General features: G+C 43.7%; 1 pseudogene; it reads left to right on the plus strand.

Moving 5' to 3' along the window:
* Nucleotides 1-208: 208 nt before the first annotated feature.
* LOC136157868 (craniofacial development protein 2-like) lies at nucleotides 209-1,090 on the plus strand (annotated as a pseudogene).
* The last annotated feature ends 5,848 nt before the right edge of the window (nucleotides 1,091-6,938 follow it).

Genomic DNA, 6,938 nt, shown 5'->3' on the forward strand with positions numbered 1-6,938 from the left:
CTTAACTCAATGAAACCAAGCCTTGCCATGTGGGGCCACCCAAAATGGCCAGGTCATGGTGGAGAGGTCTGACAGAATGTGGTCCGCTGGAGAAGGGAATGGCAAACCACTTCAATATTCTTGCCTTGAGAACCCCATGAAGAGTATGAAAAGGCAAAAAGATAGGACACTGAAAGATGAACTCCCCAGGTAGGTAGGTGCCCAATATGCTACTGGAGATCAGTGGAGAAATAACTCCAGAAAGAATGAAGGGATGGAGCCAAAGCAAAAACAATACCCAGTTGTGGATGGGACTGGTGATAGAAGCAAGGTCCGATGCTGTAAAGAGCAATATTGCATAGGAACCTGGAATGTTAGGTCCATGAATCAAGGCAAATTGGAAGTGGTCAAACAGGAGATGGCAAGAGTGCACATCGACATTCTAGGAATCAGCGAAATAAAATGGACTGGAATGGGTGAATTTAACTCAGATGACCATTATGTCTACTACTGTGGGCAGGAATCCCTTAGAAGAAATGGAGTAGCCATGATGGTCAACAAAAGAGTCCGAAATGCAGTACTTGGATGCAATCTCAAAAATGACAGAATGATCTCTGTTTGTTTCCAAGGCAAACCATTCAATATGACAGTAATCTAAGCCTATGCCCCAACCAGTAACACTGAAGAAGCCAAAGTTGAATGGTTCTATGAAGACCTACAAGACCTTTTAGAACTAACACCCAAAAAAGATGTCCTTTTCATTATAGGGAACTGGAATGCAAAAGTAGGAAGTCAAGAAACACCTGGAGTAACAGGCAAATTTGGCCTAAGAGTACAGAATGAAGCATGGCAAAGGCTAACAGAGTTCTGTCAAGAGAACACGCTGGTCATAGCAAACTCCCTCTTCCAACAACACAAGAGAAGACTCTACACATGGACATCACCAGATGGTCAACACCGAAATCAGATTGATTATGTTCTTTGCAGCCAAAGATGGAGAAGCTCTATATAGTCAGCAAAAACAAGACCAGGAGCTGACTATGGCTCAGATCATGAACTCCTTATTGCAAAATTCAGACTTAAACTGAAGAAAGTAGGGAAAACCACTAGACCATTCAGTATGACCGAAATAAAATCCTTTATTATTGTACAGTGGAAGTGAGAAAAGACTTAAGGGACTAGATCTGATAGACAGAGTGCCTGATGAACTATGGATGGAGGTTCGTGACACTGTACAGGAGACAGGCATCGAGACCATCCCCATGGAAAAGAAATGCAAAAAAGCAAAATGGCTGTCTGAGGAGGCCTTACAAATAGCTGTGAAAAGAAGAAAAGTGAAAAGCAAAGGAGAAAAGGAAAGATATACCCATTTGAATGCAGCGTTCCAAAAGATAACAAGCAGAGATAAGAAAGCCTTCCTCAGTGATCAATGCAGAGAAATAGAGGAAAACAACAGAATGGGAAAGACTAGAGATCTCTTCAAGAAAGTTGGAGATACCAAGGGAACATTTCATGCAAAGATGGGCACAATAAAGGACAGAAATGGTATGGACCTAACAGAAGCAGAAGATATTAAGAAGAGGTGGCAAGAGTACACAGAAGAACTGTACAAAAAAGATCTTCACGACCCAGATAATCACGATGGTATGAGCACTCACCTAGAGCCAGACATCCTAGAATGTGAAGTCAAGTAGGCCTTAGAAAGCATCACTACAAAAAAAGCTAGTGGAGGTGATGGAATTCCAGTTGAGCTATTTCAAATCCTGAAAGATGATGCTGTGAAAGTGCTGCACTCAATATGCCAGCAAATTTGGAAAACTCAGCAGTGGCCACAGGACTGGAAAAGGTCAATTTTCATTCCAATCCCAAAGAAAGGCAATGCCAAAGAATGCTCAAACTACCACACAATTGCACTCATCTCACATGCTAGTAAAGTAATGCTCAAAATTCTCCAAACCAGGCTTCAGCAATATGTGAACCGTGAACTTCCATATGTTCAAGTTGGTTTTAGAAAAGGCAGAGGAGCCAGAGATCAAATTGCCAACATCTGCTGGATCATCGAAAAAGCAAGAGAGTTCCAGAAAAACATCTATTTCTGCTTTATTGACTATGCCAAAGCCTTTGACTGTGTGGATCACAATAAACTGGAAAATTCTGAAAGAGGTGGGAATACCAGACAACCTGACCTGCCTCTTGAGAAAGCTGTATGCAGGTCAGGAAGCAACAGTTAGAACTGGGCATGGAACAACAGACTGGTTCCAAATCGGGAAAGTAGTACATCAAGGCTGTATATTGTCACCCTGCTTATTTAACTTATATGCAGGGTACATCATGAGAAACGCTGGGCTGGAAGAAGCACAAGCTGGAATCAAAATTGCTGGGAGAAATATCAATAACCTCAGATATGCAGATGACACCACCCTTATGGCAGAAAGTGAAGAGGAACTAAAAAGCCTCTTGATGAAAGTGAAAGAGGAGAGTGAAAAAGTTGGCTTAAAGCTCAACATTCAGAAAACTAAGATCATGGCATCCAGTCCCATCACTTCATGGCAAATAGATGGGGAAACAGTGGCTGATTTTATTTTTGGGGGGGAGGCGGGCTCCAAAATCACTGCAGATGGCGATTGCAGCCATGAAATTAAAAGATGCTTACTCCTTGGAAGGAAAGTTACGACCAACCTAGATAGCATATTAAAAAGCAGAGACATTTCTTTGCCAACATAGGTCCAACTTGTCAAGGCTCTGGTTTTTCCAGTGGTCAGGTATGGATGTGAGAGTTGGACTGTGAAGAAAGCTGAGTGCCGAAGAATTGATGCTTTTGAACTGTGGTGTTGGAGAAGACTCTTGAGAGTCCCTTGAACTGCAAGGAGATCCAACCAGTCCATCCTAAAGGAGATCAGTCCTGGGTGTTCGCTGGAAGGACTGATGCTGAAGCTGAATCTCCAACACTTTGGCCATCTCATGCGAAGAGTTGACTCATTGGAAAAGACCCTGACGCTGGGAGGGGTTGGGGGCAGGAGGAGACGCGGACGACGGAGGATGAGATGGCTGGATGGCATCACCGACTTGATGGACGTGAGTTTGGGTGAACTCCGGGAGTTGGTGATGGACAGGGAGGCCTGGCGTGCTGCGGTTCATGGGGTCGCAAAGAGTCGGACACAACTGAGCGACTGAACTGAACTGAAGTGAGTCGCTAAGTCGTGTCTGATTTTGTGACCCTATGGACTGTAGTGGATTGCCATTTCCTCTCCATCATTAATGCTTGCAAGATGGAAATTTTTCTAATTCTATTTGCTTCTATTAGCTGGAATTCTTCTATAAAGGGAAATTTTTCTTTATTAACTACTTGGTTTTCCTGCTTGGAACTCCCTAGGTTGTACAGTGATAAAGAACCCACCTGGCAAGGCTGATGATGCAGGAAATGTAGGCTCCATCCCTGGGTCAGGAAGAACCCTTGGAATAGGAAACGGCAACCACTCCAGTAATCTTGCCTGGAAAATCCCATGGACAGAGGAAACTGGTGAACTATATAGTCCATGAGGTGGTAAAAAGTCAGACACAACTGTGCATATACCACCTTTCCTGCTATGTAGTTGATCTTATCAAGGATAAACGTTTGATTCTGTTCACTTATTTACCAATTGTCAAAGAACTGAATTTTGCCCTGGTAACTTCTAGTGGTGACAAATGCAGGGTTTTTGTTCTTTCATTTTTTTCTTGTATCATTATAATGTGTTTCAGTCTATTATCTGTTTTGGTGCTAAACTGTTCAATCTTAGGTGAGTGAAAGTCCCTTCAGGTTGGCTTGTGTGCTCTTTTACTTCTCTGATACCTTCCCTTTTTTAGGCATAATAAGATATCCCGTGTTCCTGTCCTTCAAGCCTTGCCCTAAACCTGTTGAAATCTATTTTCTGCTGGTCCAGTGGCAATCCACAGGCTTTCTTGATACTCCCTGTTCCTTAGGGCATATCTGGGCCTTTCCTTTAGCTAACAGTTGTGGTCATGAGAATCTGCTTTTCACTTGGCAAGATACCTTGGAAAGTTTACTCTGTGGGTTTATATAACCTTTTCTTTATAAGGCCCCTGAAGCTCTTTGCATGCCCAGATCTCACGCTTTGCTTTTTGTTTTGTTTTTCCTCTTAACATGACTGCTTCATAGCCACATAGGCAGATACAGAGGAAAAGCAGGAGAAAGAAGAACATTCTGGAGGGCCAGGTTGGCCCTTAAAAGAATCCAGTTTTAATTCAAGCACTGCCTACCTCCTTCCTCTCCAATCACTGCTTCCCTTGGCCAGAGTGGATGGCTTGGCTGAGGCAACTTCTGGAATGGACGTTTGACATCCAACATCCAAAGAACAAATTCCCACTTGCTATTATCCACTTCTGATTCTTCCTCCATCTCTGAGGACAGAGATAAAGTGACACAGTTAGCAGTGAGTGGAGTTGCAGAAGCAGGAATAGACTGGAGCTCCAGGTGGGAGCAGGGGCCCAGGGCTCACTGCTGGGTGTGGTTTAGGGATATGGGGCATCAAGGAAGCTGGGGAAGAGGAGGGGAGGTAAAGTGGGGCAGAGTGAGACTCAAGGGTGGAGTGAAATTATCTGCTGTCCATACACCAGCTGGAAGTTCTGTTGAACAGATGTTTTGTTGTTGTTGTTGTTGTTCAGTGCTTTATTTATTTAGCATGATGAAGTGGTTGTGAAACCATTTTGTTCTGAGATTGCTCAGGACTCAGATTACATCCATTCTCATTTGCATATCAAAATATCCACATCTCCAAATGGCACCAGCCCTCACGATCTCAGTTCAGTATAACCAAGGGAGCCATGACTTGCCCACTAAAGGAAGGATGACAGGCTCAGCTTGAGAAGATGAGTAGGATGTAGAGTTTGGCAGAGGCTGTAGGGCTGTGGCCCATGAGAGGGCAGCAGCCAGGACTGGGATATTCCAGAGGTGACTCACCACAGGGCTGGGTGAGGCCACCAGACCGTCTAGGAAGTCACTGGCCCTAGATTGATAAATTCTCTCCTCACTCCCTCTCACTGCTCACCCAGCTGTGGAAAGAAGCCCAGAGTTTGTCATGACACTATGGAAGAAGTTGGCTAGTTTATGAGGTCAAAATAGCACCAGTGGGTGTTTACAGCACTCATTAAATTTCAATGTTAACTTTGAAGGTCATCTTGTTCAAAAGGGCAGCTGGGGGCTTTCCCTGAATGTCCAGTGGTTAAGAATCCTTCTTCCAATGCAGGGGACATGGGTTTGATCCCTGGTCAGGGAAATAAGATACCCTAAACTGTAGGGCAACTAAGCCCATGAGCCAAAACTAAGACCTGATGCAGCCAAATAAATAACTGTTACAAAAAAAAAAAAAAAGGCAGTTGGTGAAGCATCCCATCTCATGAAGGGAAGGGCTCTCACTATCCCTGAGGCATCTCAACTTTACACTGTGATGATGGTCAAGGACCCTTAAAATATAGATAGATGTGTTTAGTTTGTGTCACCTCCACCATACTAGGAACTCAATAAGGTTTGTGGAACAAATGAATGAATGCCTAAACAATGTATTCTTGGCAGAAACAGGAGCTGAAGACAGTCCTCTGAGTATAAGCAGAAAGTGTCTGGACCTTTAAGTTTGTCCTCACTATCCCACCTCCCCTTCTTGTTTAAGGAGAATCCAAACGGAAGTGTTTCCCTCACCTACACGGTTTCTAACTGGCCACAGGTTAGACACAGGACCTCAGACAGTTCGGACAAAGTATCCATAGATGAAGAGACGCGCTCTGTCAGTTGCCTGATTCCCCAGGCTGCCTCCCCAGAGCTTGCCTAGTTTCTCACCAAGTGAGAAACACAGCCAGTGCTGGCAGGGGAATGGAGGGAGAGCCACAACTTTCATACACTGAGGCAACATCCCAGCTCTCCTTGAGCAAAAAGACCAAGTACCAAGTGGCCCTTTCAAACGATGCTGAAAAGTCTACTGGAGCAGTGCATTTATTCCTGAAATGTGAAATTCAGTGGAAATAGGCAGATTACAAGCAATACATACTATGTGAGCATACATATACATGCTTCTGTTCAGAGAAAGGCCTGAAATAGCCTAACCAGATCAGTGTTGCCTCTCGGGAATTATTATGGCCTTTACTTTTATTTTGTACATTTTTGTTTATCTATATTCTAAATTTCCTTAAGGTAATGAAGTTTCAGATTAAAAAGACATTTTAAAAATTCATTTACTTTTTTAATTGAAGGATAATTCCTTTACAGAATGTTGTTGTTTTCCATCATTTTGAAGATAAGAAACAAAGTGAGATTGTGTCTCATAATATACCATTCATTCAACACTATCATGTAGTTTTTCTGAGAAGCCTGAGAGCCCTCACTCCATCACTCAGCTTTGTTAAGTTCTCTGGGGCCCACTCCAGGCATTCAGGAACATGTGGACCCTGACCTGACCCCTCTGATAGGGAACAGACATGAGGTGTTATACTTCGGTCATTTTTATTTATTTGTCCATGTATCACTTGGGGCCTAATGAGTGCTAGACTCTGAATCAAGTGTTAGGGTTAAACTCTGTCCTGGTGAAGATAAAGGTGTTAGGTACTGAATTGTGGCCCCCAAAACCACATGTTGAAGCCCTAGCCCTCAGTGTGATAGTATTTGGAGATGGGACCTTTGGGAAGTAATTAAGTTTAGATGAGGTCATGAGGGTGAGATGCCCGCCATGGGATTGGCGCCCTTATAAGAAAAGCAGCTCATTCTGTCTCCAAGAGCACACATCCAGAAAAGGCTGAGGACCCAGAGAGAAGGTGGCCATCTGCAAGCCAGGAAGAGAGTCTTCACCAGGAACTGACCATGCTGGCACTCTGATCTTGAATCTCCAGCCTCCAGAACTGTGTAAAATCAATTTCTATTATTTATGCCACCTCTGTTTGTGGTGTTTTGTCATGGCAGCCTGAACAGACTA

This window comes from Muntiacus reevesi, chromosome 2 (assembly GCF_963930625.1).
Source record: "Muntiacus reevesi chromosome 2, mMunRee1.1, whole genome shotgun sequence".
Taxonomy (NCBI): domain Eukaryota; kingdom Metazoa; phylum Chordata; class Mammalia; order Artiodactyla; family Cervidae; genus Muntiacus; species Muntiacus reevesi.